The sequence below is a fragment of the Bactrocera dorsalis genome, chromosome 3 (assembly GCF_023373825.1).
Source record: "Bactrocera dorsalis isolate Fly_Bdor chromosome 3, ASM2337382v1, whole genome shotgun sequence".
Taxonomy (NCBI): domain Eukaryota; kingdom Metazoa; phylum Arthropoda; class Insecta; order Diptera; family Tephritidae; genus Bactrocera; species Bactrocera dorsalis.
The window spans coordinates 3,009,332-3,030,962 of record NC_064305.1 but is presented as its reverse complement, the minus strand read 5'-3'; the positions used below and the strand labels follow the sequence as shown (position 1 = coordinate 3,030,962).

At 38.4% G+C, this 21,631-nt stretch overlaps 1 protein-coding gene across 2 annotated transcripts in view; it reads left to right on the top strand.

Moving 5' to 3' along the window:
- Window positions 1-21,631, top strand: part of LOC105230152 (7SK snRNA methylphosphate capping enzyme bin3) — a 135,452-nt gene that overhangs the window by 20,975 nt on the left and 92,846 nt on the right. For both annotated transcript variants that reach the window (XM_049452277.1, XM_049452280.1), the window contains exon 2: window positions 21,122-21,263. The gene's annotated coding sequence lies outside the window, so the exon portion shown is untranslated. The remainder of the gene's footprint in view (window positions 1-21,121; window positions 21,264-21,631) is intronic.

Genomic DNA, 21,631 nt, shown 5'->3' with positions numbered 1-21,631 from the left:
CGCCGTGGAAGCAGAGGAAGAGGTAGACCTCCACTCCGTTGGACAGGCCAGTAGAGAAGCACCTGTCTTCGCTTGGAATCTCCAATTGGGGCCAAGCTGCGAAAAAGAAAAAACTGGCGCGCATTTTCAAAATTGACTATAACGACGTAAGCTTTGTTTACGCCAATAAAGAAGAGGAAGAATCTCGACAAAAATAGGCTGTATCAATGAACCCGAGGCACATTTATTCGTCGCCAATTTTCATCTTTAAAATGTTTGAATTTTGGACTGTACATTTAGAACTAAAGGTTGTGGAATTTCTTTAAAATCTTAACTAACGAAATCCGGTATAAAATTAAGAAATCTGCTGCTTTGTACGATTGCTTACGGAAACATTACAAAACAGAAGTAGACGAGCTCGTCACTGTTATTATAAGACGCGCCAGAAAAATAGAAACTCCAGCTTGATAACAATTATGACATACAGGGTTGCATCTTCGAAGCCTCGCTAACCACCTAAAAAAGTGTTAAACCACGATAAAGCGTCGTCTATGAAGCGCCATACGCTATCACAGAACAGGTTTTCGCCAAACTAAGCAAATCATGCGTCCAGCAGTTTCGCTGTGCCATGAAGAGCGTCGGGTACATGGTAATCCATTCATCCGGCAAGTCACTCAGCCATTAATGCCTGCCTGCATTCATTCATTCATTCACATTTGCAATCACTCAACATATTTTATTGAAAGCGGTAATTTATATATGTATATGCGCTTGAGCTGTGCGCTCTCCACAAACGTTGCCATGCCGCGGCATTATCTGTGTGCGGTGTCTCCAATTTCCGACCAACTGCACTTAATATGTGCATATTGTAGTGGCCTATGGGCGTACACGAGCGCCTGTGGCATACACATACATACATATACATATGTATGTGCCACTGTCAGACAGGTAGTTGCCGTGGCGCGTTCGCCGCGAGTGAAGAATTTGATGAAAAATCGCTTTCATTATTTATGAAAAAAAGAGTTGGAATAAAAGCATATCCACAGTCAGTGTCAGTCATGCAGTTCTATCGAAATATACACAAATGCTTGTGTGTACATAAGAAGTCATGTATTCGTGTGTGTGCTGCGCCAACTCTTGTCCATTGGTAATTGAATGCGCGCGTTCACTCAAATATAAAGTCGGCTCTTGGCTTTAGTTGCGCGCCGCAAATGCGCTTCAGCTTCAGTGGCGCCGTGCCAGTCGTTCGGCCAAGGATCATAATTATAAGCAGCGACAACAAACATGAACTGCCATCAGCCTCTGCCACGCAGATACTAAAATATACGAATCCATTTTGGGCTGCCAGCATCACGCGCCACCCAGCACGACAGGTAACACTGTCATTAATGTCCATAATGAGGCTTGTTGTGTGCTCGACTCGGCCGGCAGATGGATGACTACACGGCCGGCATTTTTATCAGTAACACACATATACACATACACACATCTGTCATTACATTAATGGGCAGTTATGCACGTGTTATAATTACGCGTTAAGATGCGAGCGAATGGCGAGGTAATAAGCTGAAATGGCTTGCACGAGCAGGCTTTTAATTTGGCCAAGCAACAAAGTGCAAATGTTTAACAACAAGAGATGAATTACGAAAATTTTAACTTCAACTTCACGTATTTATTTTCAAATGCAGCGAAACAGACGAGATTAATGGAGCAAAATAACCAAACACGAATCGCCTTCTGCTTCGGCAACCACAGTAATTTGCCTCTCAAATATTTAAATGAGTATAGCACAGCGTTATACTGCCAATTTGCCAAGGTCTTGCTTGCTGTTACTTAAGCTATACTCAGCTGCTGTTCAGCACTTGCTTTGTATGTGTTTTTCAAGCAATGACACCTTTTGTGCAACGAAATTTTGCCGACAGTGCCAGGCAGCGGGTCATCAAGGTGCCGACTGTGTACGAATTTGTATGCAGGCATGTGTGAACATGTGTTCTAGGTACTCTTCAGCTGCTGCTTGTAAAAGCATGAGTGTGATGCGCTGACAGCCATTGTGATTGTGCAAGGAACGTGAAGCTGTGACATTATTTTGTGGTTATCTACCTTCCTATGCTATATATGTATAGTATATATGTATATGTATGTGCTACTATGAGGCTCGTGGCGCATATTTTGCATATATACCTCATGTATTCAAGTTATAGTTAGATTTATTTATTAGCCGCAGGTAAAATTTATCGTTTATCGACTGCGAAGACTGCAAGGTGTAAGGACCCTGAAATGTTTTTTTAAAAGCAGCATATTTCAACCCACACGTTCGCTCTCTTTTATTGGAGCTTACTGAATAAGCAAATTGCTTTTCAACTAAAACCGTTAGTGTGAGTCCGTTCCATGAGTTTGAGTGAATATGAGCTAGTGAATATAACTTTTCAAATTCGAAGAATTTTACCAGTTTCAGAGCAGTAACCACTACTCTATATAATTCTGCAGCTCGAAGTCGTAGATAATTTTCGAGGAACCAGTATTAACAACAACAACAATGTCAGCCTCGATATCCAACTCAGAATGAATCTTGTCAACAGGTACTACTTCGGACTGAGTAGGCAATTGAGAAGTAAAGTTCTTTATCGACGTACAAAAACCTAAATCTATAAGTCACTCATTATTCCCGTCCTGCTTTATGGCGCAGAGGCATGGACGATGACAACATCTGATCAGTCGATGTTACGAGTTTTCGAGAGATTTATGGTCCTTCGGGCGGTGGCAACGGCGAGTGTCGCATTCGATGGAACGATAAGCTGTATAAAATGTACAACATTGGCATAGTTCAGCGAATTAAAAGACAGCGGATACATTGTCTAGGTCATGTTGTCCGAATGAAGGAAAACACTCCAACTCTGAAAGTATTCGACGCAATACCTGCCTGTGGAGGCTGAGGAAGAGGAATACCTCCACTCTGTTGGAAAGATCAGGTGGAGAAGGACCTGACTTCGCTTGGAATATTCAATTGGCGCCACAGTGCGAAAAGAAGAAACCACTGACGCGCTGCTATTAACTCGGCTATGTCCACACCAGTAAAGAAGAAGGGCAGTAATCACTACTTTTTAGTCGACAGAAGCTTTTATACTATTCATCCGGCTATAGTCTGAAAGAGGTATACTACTTGTATATTCAGTTTGCCCAAAAAGGAACGTCCGATACCCTATAAAATGTATATATAAATGATCAACAGGATGAGGTGAGTCGATTTAGCCACATCCCTATGTCTGTCTGTATATATACGAACTAGTCAGTCACGTTTTTGAGATAACAATCTGAAATTTTGTACCAGACCTTTTCTCACCAAGAAACTGCTCAATTGTTGAAACGGCCCTAATTTACTCCCAACTCATATCTCTCCCACAAAACCACCGGATTAAGAATTACTTTATGGGAAATAGAAAGACTTTAAGTCTCAGCTTTCACACGGAATGACTGACTTCTAATATATTGTAAATGTCTGAGTTTTGTCATAATTAAAGACGCTTCGCTGACAGCTTTCCATTTAACAGAGCACTGCCATAAGAGTGCTGTATATTTTTCTACCGAAAAATTACCGTCAAGTGAAATTTCTAACTTTTTCCTTACATTTGAAAAACTAGGGGGCATTGAAAAAATACTAGTCTTCTTAGCACTCTATACACACCGGACAGTACGGACTAAGGACGTGATGGAATCGGAACAGATGGCTTCTAAAGCATACATTTCCACTCAGTATTTGGGTTAGATGAAAATGTAGGTTTTCTCCTCTTTTTTACGCCTACAGACGGCTAGGAATGAAGTTCTAAGTTCCGAAGTTAACGCTTTCTCTTTTCCATCCTACATTTTTCTTGAATTAGTCATGTTTTTTATGCCTCAGAGTTCCATTTTATTATTTTATTGCCCATCGTTTTGATAACAACCAACTGAAGGCCTCTGAAATTCACACAATAATCATATTATTATACGCATACCCACCCTCACATCACTCAAATACAAGTGTGTCATAAATAACTGTTTGTTCGTTTCATAAAAAATTCTCTCATTGCTTGCTTCACTCTTTATGCATCCTTCTCTTCGCCATTGAAGTAAAAATGCTAAAACCAATGAAACCACTAATTTGTCAAGCTTCATGCCATGCACTCCGTCATATTTGCTTCCAAAATGGCAAAGTAATCACCTCATAAATCCAACATTGCCGCATATCAATGCTGACAACTATTATAAAGTGTTCATGTCACTAGTTGGTTGCGCTCATTTCCCACTTTTCACATTTACGGTAAACACAGTTAGTTTGTTCACTCTCTTTCTCTTACTTTCTCTATATCTCTTTCTCTGTGTATTAACATGCATTTGTATTGGATTTGCAGCAGAGCTTTTGCATATACATACTTACATAGCTAGTAAGTTGTTTCTTGGCGGTCCAAACATGAAAACGTATTAAATTCTAATTAACTTAATTAAATATGCACATGACAGTTAATGAAAAATGGAGAAGGAGCACTTATGAGCGCAATGTGTGGACAGTAAGCAGCTACTAAGCGTCGAATTTGTGCACAGTTAATCGAAAATCAACGACAAAACTACTGTGTTGAAGGGAGGGAGTTTGGGGGGTCATTATTTGCCACTGCTTTGCATATTTGGAGCAAATAATTTCAATGTTGCACTTTGCTAAACGACCAGCTGGGGCAGATGATGCAATGCTTTAATATTCTAAATGCCACATTTATATTTGTAAATATGTTTGTTTGCAGGCGCATACATACACGTACATTACCACAACCGCTGGCAATTGCATACACTCGGCATAATGATGTTTGTGGCACACGGTGGCATTGCAGCGCCGACACTTGGGTTATGCCACACAACAAATCCCTTCAGTTCCATGCATATATGTATGTGTGCTTGTGTGCTTATACATATGTAAATTTGTGTGCTGTGGGTTATGCATGTCATTGCACACTCAACGATAATTTATTAAATCGCCAGCAAATCGTGTGCTCATTAGATTGTTATTGCTGTAATTGTTGTAGTTCGCTGTTGTTGCTTTTGCGGTTACAACAACTGCCAGCGCTTACAGTGCATAATTTGTTTGCGCACACATTTTTGTTGTGTTATTGTCGTTGTTGCCGGTGTTGTTGTTGTTGTGACATTATTGGCGCTTAATGCGAATGTGGCACAAGCTTGCCACCAACAAATGCACAAACTTTTATGCGCAACACACATACTAGCCACATATGTACCTACAGTAGTGGTTGCGAAAACTTTCAGCTGTTCATGAGCTTCGGCCACACATCAACAAAAGTCATTTACAGCTCTCGGCATACACACACATGCAAATATGTGCAAATTACTCGGCAAGTTTGTGGCATTACGCGTATGTATGTATTTTTGTTGTTGTTGTTACATTTAGCAGTTGCTTTCTCACTTTCGTATCCTTTGTGTGCGAACCTTTGAGCTTTTGTTATCGGCACTCTGTTTTGGTTCCCTTGCCGTGCACTTCCTCATTAACTTCCGCTTGCTATTAATTTGCGCTTTTCCTCTGTTTGGCCTTTGAATCTGCTTTGTTTTGGCGCAGTAAGTCTGCCGTCTTTGTCCCTTCTCGTCTCCCTCGGCCTTAATCCACACACACACAGTTCAATACACAAATCGTCTAATTAAAATCGAAATCAATTGTATTCGTGTATTTGTCGTGTGTCCTCGTGGCAGCCCCACATGCTTCTTCTTCTTAATTGGCGTAGACACCGCTTACGCGATTATAGCCGAAGTTTTCATTGGGTGTTTTTTTTTACGTGGCGGGTCCCAAACGTAGCGCAAAACCCTATGTAGGGAATGTTTCGCCTTCTCACTTTAGCTCGCCTTAAAACGGATGTTCTTAGGCTACCCAGAGGATACTTGGCCAAAGACCGGAAGTCGTGAGCTGCTTGAGCCATATGTAAAAGAATCGTTTCTGGCCACTCCCAAGTGAATGGCGATCAGAGAACTTTCCTCACTTGCGTGAACTTCTACACATGACCCCATCCTCCCCCACATGCTATCTCGTTATAATCCACCCATTCTTTGCTCCTTGGTTGGACTGTAGTCACCATTACACTTGGTTCCTGTAATTCCTCATTCTCTGTGGCTAATGGCTCGTTTATCGTACCCCTTGCAGCGTTTTTCATGTCGTCTATTCGGTCGTTTTTCGTAAGCTTTGTTTTGACGTTCGATTTCGTGGCAAATTATGGTATTAATTGCAAGTGATTCTTTATCGCCCCCCAATATGGTTGGATTAGTGGTGTGTATTTAAGAAGTTGGGCGGTGTTCGTTTGTTTCTCTGCTGAGTGTGACATAACTGTCTCTAATAACGTGAGCTTGGCAGGAGAAGCTTTGTGAGAAGTATCCAACACATAATCTGCTAATTAGAACTTGCGGGGGGTCGGATTAAACATTAAAACCCTTATTGAATTTAACGATTCTTTTTGAATGAAGGGAAAAGTAACTAAGAGTGATAGAAAAGCAAGCATTTTGTCTCTTTGCGTCATTAGAAAAATGAAAATGATATATAAGTCCGGCAAATCATTGGAAATATTATTTAACGGATCGTAATGCCTTTATTTACCTGAACAGGGTAAACTAAGCTTGAAACACTCCGAAGGAAATGTCACAGACTCTATAAAGTATATGTATATGTATGTAACATGAAGAGCCGAGTCGATTTAACCATGTCCGTCTGTCTACCGATCTCTTTATCTGTATATAAGTGAACTAGTCCCGCTTTTTTTGAGATGTTGATCTGAAATTTTGCTCATTTATCGGAATTGCCGATATCGGAGCACTATAACATATACTTTCACTCGAACCGAACGATCGTAATCAAGTGCTTGCATGAAAAACTTTCATATTTGACGAGATCACTTCACTAAATTTATTTTCTAATATTGCCTCAGACAAATATGCCATATCTAAAAATATAGAAAATATGTATATGCTGTCATACAAACTAGCCGATCCAATTCAAGATAGATTTTATAAGAAATGCTTTAGTTTAGCCAAAGCTGACAGACTTAACCAAAAATGAAATTAGCCGTCTCAACAAATTTATCATAGACTCAAGGACAAGATCTACAATTCGTTAATCTGTAAGGGTGTTATGATCCAGTTTTTAGGGGCTTAGAGGTACCGCAACGAACCGATGTTCTAAGCTATTCAAGTGAGATCCCTTTTAGGATCAACCTTTTAGTCCAACCTAGCTGAAGGCAACATTTTTTTCTTCCATAAAGTCGGAAGCGAGATCCCTCTTAAGATCGACCTTCAAGTCCAACCTAGCTGAAGTCAACCGAAGACCAGTGTTCTAAGCTGTTCAAGTGAGATCCCTCTTAGGATCGGCCTCCTAGTCTAACCCAGCCGAAGTCAACATTTTTTCTTCCAAAAAGTCCGAAGTGGGATCCCTCCTAGGATCGATCTCCTAGTCCAACCTGGCCGAAGTCTACAGTTTTTCTTCCATATAGTCCGAAGTCTGATCTACATAACTGATATGGATCCAAATTGACTCACAAATTTTATTGTAAGTTGCGACAACGAAACAGGGTAGGTTTAACTGCAAGTAATAAACCTTGTTGTGGTAAATGGTGCATTTCCAACTTAAGTATTGATAAATAAGTTTCTTTCATCGAAAATTCTTAGAAGAAAATCGAAAAATGTTGATAACCTCCTTCCTAATATACTCTCCCGCACATACATCTATTTGTACAGGATGTACGCCAGAAATTTAATATGATTTCATTGGAATATTCCAGCAAAAACGTCTAAATTTATACACGCAAATTTCGATTTTAATATTAAAATCACTTTCGTTCGAAAGCATAAACAAATAAGCAAAAGCATGAAACCCACTGACGTTTGGCAAGATAAGCCAATCAGGAAAATTGTTTTGCTACATGGAAGATTACGATAAGCGCATAAACATCGCACACTTACATATACATGTGCTTATGTATATGTATATCTGGGTGTGTTTATGTACATACATAAATTAGCAAAATTTTGCTGCCGAATTCCCAATGCCACGCGTACTCAGCGAATTTGATACGAAACACATGTAATCCCTCTACGGACTTACGTACGCGTGCGTCTTCTCATGCTAGTGAACCTTGATAGCTATAGCTATAGATTACGAACATGTGAATATATCCACTCCGCAGCGCAATAAAATTGCAAACAAGTGTAAAGAGCTGAAAACTGAAAAGATGTAAGCAACGCTTTTACTTTTGCTTATGCTTAGCCAAGACTGCCCTGTAGTGGAATGAAAAAAGCCTTATAACTGGTACGGCTGCAGGTAGAACTAGTCAGTGGACTAACCTTTCCCATATAAGAAGAAGCTGTTGTTTTTTGTTAGATGGTAGTCCCAGCGGAAGATGGAGCCATGTGCAGAAGTTGCGCAAGTGAGGAAAGTTCTCTGATCGCCATTCACTTGGGAGTGTCCAGAAACATCTTAAGTGTATTGGGAGTCATTATTTAAGCACTTTTGCCATTTTGTATATCTGATTGAGGTATCCGCAAAATTTTTAACATATTCCTGAACAAATTAGTTATGTGGGTTCCAAAGTTAAAAAAATTCTACTGTCATGCAATCTAGAATGCTGGTCCCACTAGTGCCTATAGTTGTCTCAATCTCACGATAGATCATATGACGACCTTGCAATATTAGTTTGCGCCCAGCATCGATAGTTTCCGTAACAACAACAACTGATTTTGAACGATCTTTACGAAATACGACTTCAACCTCAATTGAAATCACTATACCATCGATAAACACCCTTGATGGTGGTTTAATTTCATTTTTTAGCCAAGAAGAATATTTAAGTTTCTGTAATCAACAGAAATAGCGCTCGAATGTCAAAACGTTCATACATATGTACATACATACTAAATGTATGACTTCAATAAAGTTAAACTTTACATGGTTGCCAAATCCCGAAAGGCAACGTACGTACTACCTGACTGGCATTGACCGGAAAACATATAACTCATCAACTAACTCATCTTTTTCGGATCAGTTACCGCTCAATATTCGCTATAAACGTTATTGTTGTGTTTTCTCCCCGGTTGGAAGCTTCACAGCCTAAACATATGTACATAAGTATGTAAACACCGCTATGTGTATGTATGCATGTTTGTATAGCGCTCCATTGTGTTCATGTGAGTATAAATTTTTGTGCATTAAGAACCTCCCTGTTTGGACTACCGTTACAATGTAAACTTCATGCCGCCCACTTGGCGCTTCTCCTCACAAGTTACACAGCTTTTGTTGTTGCTTAGCATTGATAACTGAAGCGAAGCAGCTTTTTTCATAGCTTTTTTCTTCTGCGGAACTCGAAAAATCGCAATTGGAATTTCAATTAAAAGTACCGTATGCTGGTATGTGTGCACGAAACTCCAAACTGTTGTCCACGTTAAAGCTTAGCCAGCACAACCGAACGATCTAGCAAGACAAGAACGCAGTGAATGAATCTCTACTTTGCTTTCCGGTGTGCAAAACGCCCCCAAGTGCTCAGCGTCAGTTTCAGTTATACTTATATCTTTTTGTTGTTGTTTTTTTTTTGTGCGGCTGTGTCTGACAAATGGCGGCAGCGCTTGGACTATTTGGCAACAAAAGCTTGTTAAATGTTGGATGTATGGATGTATGTATGTTTTCATGTATTGTATATATGTTTTTTATGTATGTATGTGCGTTTTCATGCTTGTATGTGTGCAGCAGCATGTAGCAAAACTAAATGTTTAAGCAATGAAGTGAAACATTAAATTGCAAATGAAATGAATATGCTCAAACAACCACACATAATTAGAATATTCCGACAAATACTCGTACATAAATGTATATAGTATATATAAAACATAGCAAACATAACATATTACATATACATACATACATTCATACATAATACGTGTGAACATTGTGTACTTGGAAAAATTTGAATGAAATATTTTGAAAAACACGCACAGGAAATGTGCACAGCATACATGTACTATACATGTATGTGTATATGTGTGTGTTTCTGATAAAGCGCAGATTGTAAAAGTTTAGTGAATTATTTGAGCGATTTAGAAAGAAGTGTGGCTTTAATTTCCTTTTTCCACATTTTTATTATTGTTGTAAACAGTAAAACAAAAGTGCCGTCACGAAGCGGAAGAAGTCTGCAGCGTTGTTGGTAATCAAATTTTATAAAGTATTTACGAACTAGCTAAACTTTCTGTAAGCGATTTAGCAGACCTGCTGAAGGCAATATGTGCAACAAAAATATTTGTTTTATTTTATTTTATGAGTATATAAAGAAATCTATAAAAACAGCTATTTTCAATAGGTGCAACGAAAATCTCTCTGTGTCTGCCTGTGTATGTAGTAATCTACAAAAGTCCATAAAAGCAAGTATTTTTATACAAATAGCAGAATTGCACACATTTAAGTTCAATATTCAATAAAAATTTAACGCTTAATAAAGTTAAAAGTTAAAACGCTTGATTGCTAAAACTATTTAAACTTGAATAAAGTTAAAAGCCGCTATATAAAAAGCTGTAAAAACGTAACAGCGCATTAGCGGAATCTGAGTTATTAAATTTGCCATAACATTTTGTTATTGAATTGCATAAGTGAGCATTAATGTTTTTAATAAGACACAACAAAAAAATTAAAGGAAAAAATTTAAAAAAATTAAAAAAAAAATTTAAAAAAAAATTAAAAAAAAATAATAAGACACAAGAAAAAAATTAAAGGAAAAAATTTAAAAAAATTAAAAAAAAATTTAAAAAAAAATTAAAAAAAAAAAATAAAAATAAAAATAAATTACAAAAAGAAAATTGAAAAAAAATAAGAAATGAAAAAAATTTTAAAAAATTAAAAAAAAAATTAAAAAAGTTAAAAAAAAATTAAAAATAAATTACAAAAAAAAATTAAAAAAAATTAAAAGAAAAAATTAAAAGTAAATTACAAAAAAAAATGAAAAAAAATAAAAAAATGTTTATCATAGAGGGAAGGATTATCGGCAACGACTATTGCTTAGTTCGCTAGGCACCCACTTTGAAGAACCAAATCGCCGTAAAACTGCCGAAGTTGCAGAAATGCATATACCGTGTTACAAGTCCAGGGGATCTATGACTTAAATCCATGAATTGGGCTTCGAATTGTTTCAGCATACTCCGTATTCTCCAGATCTGGCTGCCAGCGACTATTTTCTGTTCTCAGATCTCAAAGGAATGCTCGCTGGGAAGAAATTTTTGTCGAATGAAGCGGTGATCGCTGCAACTGCGGTCTATTTTGAAACAAAGGAAAAATCGTACTACAAAAATGGTATCGAAAAGTAGGATGGTCGCTATAATCAATGTACTACGATGAGCAAAAAATATTAAGATTTTGGTCATAAATTTTAAATTCTTCATTTATTCTTCAAAGTCTATGTCGTACCCCTTAAGCGTTTTTTTCCAATCCTCACAACAATTAATAGTTAAAGTAAATTTTCGGGATAGCTTTCAATGCGCATAGCGATTCACGTTTGATGTCTTCAATTAACTGTCAACATAATCTTGATTTTTGACCTGCTTTGACGTTGTTTCTTCGGCTTCGGCTCAACTCTGCCGAGATATTTCGTAAGCATAGATCCAAGACTCATCGCTAGTAGTAGTGAGATTCTGTTAGTCTTCACAGACGTTAACGCTCAGCTGTTTTTTGAAAAAAAATTCAGTTATTTTGGCACCAATCGTGCTTTCACTTCACTTTCCTTAGGCCCAAATGATCTTACAAAACGATTTTCCTCGATTCTTCCGCTATTCCAACGATGCCAGTAAGATCTCTGACTGTTAATCATCGATCCTCTAGTACCAATTCTTTTATTTTATTGACGTGTTAGCCAACATTAGTTAATGTTAATGGTCGTCCTGGATGTGGTTCGTCGTTAACGCATTCTCGACCAACATAAAAAAAAAATATTTTGACGAAAGGGTTTTCAGGCAAAAATCAAAGTCTTACTAAATTTGCCCACAGTAGTATCTCCCCTGACGGGGGGGTAGTATGTTGAATAAAAAAAATGAATTTTGGCAAAAATTTTATATTTTGGGTAAATTATCGTCATTATTTTTAATTCGAAATAATCTGAAGAACATTTGTAGATTAACATTTGAAGGTATTTTCTGAGTGCTAAATATGCATACATAAATATTTTATTCACCATAATATTTTTTTTTTAATTTTATATGCTTTAAAATTTATAAACTACTAAGAAAGTCAACTGCAAACATGCTTTTATAACAAAATGAGATCTAATATTCATTGTGTGATATTTACCTCTACATGAACATCAATATTGTTACTTATTACTCTCACTACGTAATTTTTTCCCGATGCCTTGTAAGGTAAATTCATATAAAAAATCTATAAACTCTCCTGTTTTCATGCATTTTCGCGAACTATTAGCATAAAATACAATATTTGTAATGATAATTTCACAACGGAGCACAACTCTCGAAAGCGCTATAGTCACCTCAATTTACTTTAAATGCTCTTACCTCTGTGCTGCAACAACGACAGTTGACATCACCCTTTCGCCGCCACCTTCCGCCTTGCCTGTGAGCTGCTGCAGCTGTCTTTGCTTCCAATTTCGTTGTCGTTGCCTTCATTGTTGTTTTTGTTTTGTATAAATCGCACACTCACCCAATGATGGCGTGCATTTAATTTTCCGCATAATTTTACTTTTTGTTGTGCGCATTGTTGTTGTTATCGTTGCTGTCAGTGCATCGCTTTTGAATGCGCTTAAGCATTTGCTGCTAGCTTTTGCATTTAAAATATTCGCATAAATGCTAACGCACATAACTACAAGCGTCCATACATGCATGTGCATGCACATACCTGCCAGCATATTTCTTCTCAAATATTGAGTGTGCCTGTGTTCGGCTGTGTGTGTGCGCGAGTATTTTGATTGCTGCCACATCGACAATGCGATGCGTAATTGCAAAGAGGCGTACACACAATCGGGCGACCGAACGCCCAACCGAATAACAGGCGTCCAAGCCAACCGACAGTATCAAGAAAAACAAATGTTAATAACAACAAAAGCAACAAAACAAATGTTTGCAATTGAAAGCGAATGCAAGCAATTTTCTGCGAATGAGTGGAGTGCGAGCGGGCGCTGGGGTGAGGGGTGGTGAGCAGCGCTGTTGGCTGCCCGTAGGGTGGCGAGTGCATGGCTCATCGCACATCTGCATACAAGCACACGTATATACGTACATACATATGTATATATGCTGAGTTTATGTATTGTTGCTGCGGTTGCGTTCATATGCCGCATGACCTTGGCCAGCATTTATTCAAATGCATCCACAACACTTTCGCACTTTTCGTTTCAATTGCTTGCAACGCCAGTTTATTGCAATTGCAATTTAAATTTCAATTTATTTCGCCTTTATATTCATTTATCTTTTTTATTTGTTTCGCTTTTTTAATTTTTTTCTTATTTGTTTGTGTTTTATTTTTCCTTCCTTTCACACTCAATTTGCATATGCTTTTGATTTCCATCCGCATCGCATTCGCTTTTGTTAAAATTTAAATTTCATTCAAGTCTCACTATCCCCTTTGTATGCATGAGTATGTATGCTTGCATGTGCCTGTGTGTGTGTATTTGTTGCGGCAATTTTGTAGTAAAAACTTTTATGACCGTAATTTGTTGGTGATGCATTTTTGTTTACCTTCGCCACACCCCCGCTACCCTTGCCATAATGTCATTCGGCGCTTATTAAAATTTCAAACCCGAAAAAATATTAAAACAAAAAAAAAATAAAGTCAAAAGTTAAATCCACACTGGCTGATTTAACTACAAAGGAAAACTGTTGCACTCCCCCGCTTTTATGGCTTACTGTTGTTGTTACATTTGTTGCTTAATTTATTGCTGCTTAAATTTTTAACATATTTCATGCTGTTGATTGTGTTCTTTCTTCTCGTTTTTGCATTTTCGAAATGACAATGAGTTCACACTTGGCTTTCGAAAATTGTTTGAAAGTTTTATTTGGCAAGAAACTTGCATACATACATATGTACTATTTGGTTATAAATATAACAGTGCACTACAAAGGCTTCTAGTGTGCAGAGAATTAAAAAAAATATTTTTAGTTAAAAAAAAATTTAAATCACAAAGCGCAAATTTTTTATATGAAATACATATATCACAGAAAGACAAATCAAGAGAATTTTACGAGTATACTGATTCATAGCTCTTAGTTATACATTTAGGAATCTTCTCCTTTATTAGCGTAGACACCGGTTACGTGGTTATAGCCGAGTTTACAACAGCGCGCCAATCGTTCTTCCTTTTCATTGTTTGGTGCCAATTAGAGATTCCAAGATAAGCGAGGTTCTTCTTCACCTGGTCTTTCCAACGGAGTGGAGGTCTTCCTCTTCCTCTGCTTCGCCCGCCGGGTACTGCGTCGAATATTTTCAGAGCTGGACTGTTATATAACCTTGCCGCTGTCTCTGAACTCGCAGAACTATGTCAATGTCGTCGTATATCTCATACAGCTCATCGTTCGATCGAATGTGATACTCGTATTCGCTGTGGCTAACGCGCAGAGGACCATAAATCATCCGCAGAATCTTTCTCTCGAAAACTCGTAACGTGGACCTATCAGATGTTGTCATCGTCCAAGCCTTTGCACCATGTAGCAGGACGAGAATAATGAGTGGCTTATAAAGTTTGGTCTCTGTTCGTCGGGAGCGGAATTTACTTTTCAATTACCAACTCAGTCCAAAGTAGCACCTGTTAGCAAGAGTCATTCTGCGTTGGATTTCAAGGGTGTTATTGTTGTTGGTTGAAGCTGATTCCAAGATAGACGAAATCATCTACAACTTCAAAGTTGTGACTGTAAACAGTGACGTGGGAGCCAAATCACATATCAATATCATTGGCGTATGCCAGCAGCTCTACTTAGATCTGCAGCTCGTATTATTTGCTACAGCAATAAGTTGGTTGAACAAGTTACACGATAGGGAGTCGGCTTGCCTGAAACCTCATTAGGCATCGAACGGCTCGGAGATGTCCTTCGCAATCCTTACGGGGCTTTTGGTATTGCTCAATGTCTCAGTTTACACAGCCGTATTAGTTTTGCAGGGATACCAAGCCCAGGCATAGCGGCAGTTCCTTTTTGTGCTGTCGAAAGCGGCTTTGAAATCGACGAAGAGGTGGTCTGTATTGATCTTTATTTAATGATAGTAAATTATCCAAATCTTCAGGGTTTCAGTTTTTCACACAACACGCTCGATAGAACCTTATATGCGATGTTGAGGAGACTAATGCATGCACATTGTCAGTGTTTTGCCGCCGTATACGAATAGCTTGGCCGGTAAAGCATTGGCCCCTGTCGTTCTATTATGCGGGCAATTGCTATTCGAACTTCTTCATAGTCGGGCAATGGAACGTTTGCTCCATCGTCATCGATTGGGGAATCGGGTTCACCTTCTACTGGCGTTATGCTTTCACTGCCATTCAGAAGGCTGGAGCTGTTCCCTACATATAGCTTTATATTACTCGTCTAGCGAGATAGCGAGCTGGGTTTGGAGACCACTCCAAATGAAAAGGAGACAACAGCCTTGGATTAGTTTTGTCTTTCAGATTATAAATACCTTCATCATTATCTTCCTTACTTAATATCGTCGTAAGTATTTTGCATTTTGGCGCAATTTGGAACATGCCTAATGCTTTAAATTGCATTTTGTCTACCTTAGAAAACCTATCATACTAAAAATTCTTTATTATATGTCTTACTAAATTTACTATAAATTATTTTTTCATTACCAACTTTTCCGGTTGCGCGTTTCTAGAAAGTCATAAAAGCCCTTTGACCACAATAACATAACATCTCACCCTTTCCGACTTCAATTTTAATAAATTTGAGCAAGCAAATAAACGCCAAACTGTTTATTTGACCCAAGCACACAAACATACATACACGTACCGGTCTACTTTTCCACCTCAGCAGCAAGAAGAATAACTGCAAATAATAAAGTTCGCTTTGCCAACAAGGCTTCCTCAGTCTGCCATGTTATTTTGCGATCTTTCTCGTCTACCGTGCTTACCAGCTGTCTAATTTTGCTTTGCAAGCGTAGCTTATTTTCCGTTTTCTTTTATGCCCTCTTAAGTTTACACCGAATATTATTAGTTTCGTCTTAAGAAAAAAAGAAAAAATAAGTTTCTTCACAGCATTCGTTTTTGTTAAGTTCTCAGCTGGTTTGTTTAGCTGGTTTTTTTATTTCCTTCCCCATTTTGGGTCTCATCTATTTTATGTGACCGCTGACATTTACTCCACTCACGGCGTTTCTGCTTTTGCCTACTTCACGCTTTTGTATTTGTGCACTTTGTCGTAAATCATATTTTTATTTATGGCATTGTACCCGATTTACTTTACGGTACGCGATTCATATCTTCGCTCACTCAGTGATTCATTTTCGTTTGTTTTGCTTCGATTTTTTGTTGCTGTTGTTTTTTTATCTTTTTATTGTAGAAAACACAATAGTAATTTCAAGGCAGCACGAAATGCAGGCATGGAGTAATAAAAAATATTGCTTTTGTTGAATTTTATTTTATTTATTATCTTCTCACACACTTACAAATTTTGTGCATATGTAGGCTTTCTCTCGCCGGAAAACTGTCTGCGAGCATTCTCACAAATGTTAAAATTGATTTATACTTGATTAATGCAATGTGCAGCAGGCAAGCATGAAACCAAAAAAGAAGAAATAAAAAATTATTGAAATGTTTGACTAATGCTTATCAGCCATTTTCACTTAAAAGCTTTCGCTCGAGCTTACAAAGGACTAAAACGTCTTCTCCTGCTGCCAGCGCGCTTGCAACCCTACAATAGTTTCTAACGGTAATTGAATTGCATCACCCAAACAAACATCGTATCCAACACAAAAGCACCCAACGGCTCACCGCCCTCGCCACCCGCACCTGCATAACGTTTAACTGTCAAATGCTTTGCAATTCTTCATCAATTTAATGTGAGTTCTCGTAGTTGAGTAAATTCTGCAGGTTAAATAAGACAGCTACAACACAAACCAACCCATATAGTAGCTACACACGTCGGCAGCTTCTTCATTTGAGCGTCGACTTCATTTACCACACCGCCGACACTTTCCGATTCGTTGCCTGGTCTCGTCTACGTTTAACAATTGTGTTGTTGCCATGCTACAACTTTTACCGAGATGCTATGATTTATTCAGCCTCCTTCCGGCAAAACCTACTCTCATTGGACGTGCATATGTCCGACCGGCTGGCGGAGCTTCTTCCACTTGGCTGCGCGTTTGCAAATAAAAAACGACAACTAATTTCCGGTATTACTATCGTTTATATAAATCTGCAATGAAGAAAATAAATGATTAAGGGTATAGCGTATGTAATTTGGTAGCATTTGTGTTAGTTTGAGTATTAAATTTAATACTTTCGGCAATAAAATATGTGTGCTCGTTGAAATGACGAATCTAACAAGCTTAATGTTAAAGTTTGGACCTTCGATGGAGAGTTTTGCAAGCTCTCAGGACCAAACAGCATATACGAACTTAAAAGAACTAAAGACCGCGTATTCGCTCAGAAGCTGTCTAGGTCAGGTTAGTATAGATTTGGTAGACATGCTGATATTCTTGAGGTTACAAATAATTCCATTAAGTGTCGCTTTCTCTATGTTTGGTGTGAGATCAGCTGTCATAAAACTTCTTGTTAAAAAAAAGGTCCTTTCGCGAAGGAAGCAGTCTTGGTTGTGTTAACCAGAACTTAACTAACAGATAGCTGACAACCAGATATTGAAAAAACAGCCCTTAGACAGCTAGGGACTTCTGACCGTTGTGATTTCCTGTTTTTCACAAGATTGTAATAGATTCCTAAATATAACTTATAAACCAATACTAAGTATTAAAGTTCGTCTAGTAATAGTTAAAAAAAATATATTGTTAATCACATCGGACTTCTCGAATAAACTTTTGTTTAAACTACAAAAACATAAGTTCGAAATTCCAAGAAAGCAACCACGGTGACTTTTTCAATCGACCTTGCAGTCACCTGCCTGCAGCGGAACCGCCTCCTAGGAACATCAAGAGGTCATTCCTCAATTACGTCGACGATATTGGACAATACGCCGACCGGACTTCCGACGCAATTAACTTCCAAGGACTGACCGACATTCACAATGGAGCCATAAACACCTTCACCGACTCCCATCCAGTGAATGGCGTCGTTGGAGTCAAACCATCACCTATTGCAGACGAAGACCTCGAGTTGCCACGAGAAACGATAGTGACCCTTGCGTAGCTTCATTCTGGATATTGTAGCAGGTTAAACTCCTACTTATCCAGAATAAACCCCGACATGTGCAACATATGTCCTTCGTGCAATGAGTCTCCGCATGACGTCGACGACAACCTAGATAATTCTTATCATCCTAGCGGGGATTAGATATCCGTTAGAACAACCATAACAGGTTTTTCAATATGAGCCAAGCTCAAGTTACGTTGGGACCCATTTTGATTCCATTTTGAAAATATCGTAATTAATTAGGCATAGTTGGTTTGAATAAACTACATAACGGTAAAATATTACTTCAATGCGAAACTAAGTTTGAACCACGGTGACTTTTTCAATATGAGCCAAGCTCAAGTCGCAGTGGACCACGAGGGACTCACTGTGGTTCCATTTTGAGAATACCGAAGTTAGTTAGACATAACGGCTTGAAAAGACTAGTAACTACCTAAAAGTTTTAGTCTGCTAAAACGGTACAATTTTACTTCAAAGCAGGTTCTTTAAAGTTGTCACTACTAACTTTGAACTAACTAGAAGGAGAAAGATTAAAAACATAACCCAAAATGCATCGTATTTAATCTCATTAGTGATTAAAATAGTTTCATCTCAAACTACGTCATTAATACCACTGCTCTACTGTTAGTTTCATTGTCTCCTGTACAAGCGCAACTTTTTAAGTTTCCTCTCATTACTTAACAGTTGAAGCGTAATCTCTGCTCGAAACTTGAAAACTTCAACCGTCTATATTGTCTGCTTATCACCCCAAAACGTATGTTCCACAAGTTCACACACTCGCCGAGCTGGCAAACGGCTGCAAACAATGACACAGCTTTGTGCTTAGTCAATCCTTTGCGAGTGCTTTCTACATGCGAACACTCATCCACTAATAAAATACTAGTTACTTATCTGGCAATCCACTAAGATAGCACGTTGTGGCGCCACCAGCACGAATGTGGCACTCACTACCTGAGCGATGCTGGCGCTTTGCAGCTCAAACAAACACACACGACGTGAGACGAAGGCGTCTCACCCACTTTTTCGTTTGAGAACTTTGGCAAATTCACGTTTCGTATTTTATAATAAAATTACTCTCAAAAAAGTTCGTTTGTACTAGCACTTGTGTGCCCGAACTTCCACTTTTTGGCGTTGAAACTTCAAAAGTTGGAATTTGCTTTTATTCTTTCGAAAAATTTTCACCACAACTGTTACACTTGTTTTCCAGTTATGCACGTTTCGCAAGTCTTTGCAGCGTTGCAGTTTTGTTTGCAACTCTGCGTTGAAGTTCTTTACCCACACACTTGCATACAGCTGACTTGACACTCCTTTCGAATTTCCTCACGCTGACTGCAGTTGCTCTACTAATTTCTTACTCCTACTTGGCGCTACGCGTGTTTCCGCCCGCATTTTCTTTTGCTCTTCACTTTTTTCTTTCATTGCGCCACATTTTTCTGCTTTTCACTTCGCTTTTATTTTATTTTCTTTGCTTGTCAGTTCTTTTATTTTCTTTGCTTATCATTCCTTTTCTTTTATTTCCGTCATGTTTCTTCGCATTTGTTCTTATTGCTCGCGCATATGCTGCTTTGGCCGCGTCTGCTCTTTCACAACCAATTTTTGTCTGTTTACACGGCGTCTTGCCTTATTCCTGCGCTGTTTGCGCTACGTGCTGTGCTTTCATGCTTTCAAACTTACCTCAGCGCAACCTCGCGACCTCTGCACTGCTCCGCTACTTCCTAGTGCGTTATTCGTAAAACATATGCGTTCCTAAGCATACATGGCTCCCACTGTTTTTGACCTCTTTCGGCACGAAACTCCATCAAGCATGCGTGCCGCACTCTGCTGGCCCGAAAGTGAGCTTTACTTCCAGCAGCTCGAAAATCCTATTACCCTTTCGGTGTGTGTATGGTTTTTTTATGGATTTCTTGTTTTCAATTCACTGATACCTTCTTTAGCGCCTTTGTGTCATCTCCTATTTGCTCTATCTTACATAATATGCGTATTTGTAGCTACGCAATGCATCTTTATTATTGTTATTGCTGCTGGTTACTCGCGCTCTCCTTCAACTCGTTGGAAAATAAGTAGAACGTGAAATAAATTTATCAAATCAGCAGCAGTCGTTCTAAGACAAGCAAGCGTACGAGTTTCCCCCCAACGTGAGTGAGTGAGTCTTTCTTTTTCTCCGCTTTTTGTCCCCTCTGTCGTTTGTAGACGTAAGTACTCTCGGCATGTGTGGAGCCAAGATTTACAAATTTTCATACATTTTTTGACTATCTACTTGACTGCTTGCACGCTCAACATGCTGCTCGCAAACGTAAGTATCCACTGAATACTTCTATTATTCTTCACAAACACGCTTCTTCTCGCTTTTCGACGTTACATTCATCTTTATGTTTGCACTTGAGTATATGCTCGACGAAATCTATGAAATTGTAGCGCGCGTCCCTTGGTCTTCTGTCGCCGTACGCAGCACTTTACTGCTCTACAAATTCGTGTACTTTTCATGATATTGTTCCGCCTTTATTATCCTTTGGCATTCTAGCGTGCCATCAATGCGAAGCGCTTTACCTTTACTTAGCGAGCGTATGTAAGGTATTTGAAATTAAGTTTTTTAAGCGCACTTATTCATACTCATACGCATACTTTCATATGTTCACTGTAATATACTTCCACTTCCTCCATACAGATATACATACATACATATGTATATATTTGCCCGCTCTTTATACTCGCTCGTATATTTCATTTATTTTTTGTGCAATTTTAAACTCGTTTTGACATTTAAATGATTTTATAACATTTTCCCTTATCTCCTTTCTTTTCAGCACTTTCCTGCAACGTGATACTTTTCATGGTTTCGGTACCAAAAGTTTTTTTATGTGAGTTTAATATATGCAAATTGTTCGAGCATTTCGCCCAAAGTGATATTTTATGGCGTAGAACACGTAATTGAGTAGCGGACTAAAGGTGAGTTATTGGGTATATAACCATTATATTGAAAAAAGAAAAAATAAAAAAGTAACAAGTAACTGCAAATCCGTACAAATCTTCATGGAAAATAAGTGGATACAGCGTGTATTGGAAGTTGTCGAAACTTCTACGCATAGAGTGAAAGAAAAAAAATATGGGATTATGTTGTTGCTTGTGTGAGATATTACCAAGAATCTCTTAAGTTATTCGAGGAAGGAAGTTGAGAAACAGTTGCTTCGTACTCCAAATATTCACACGGGTTCTGTATAAACAAACGCCGATTCGGTAATCTGTATTCTGCAGACATCACCGTACCATGTATGTCAGTTCTGTTGCGTTGTGGCTTCGTTTTATCTCAGAAGTAG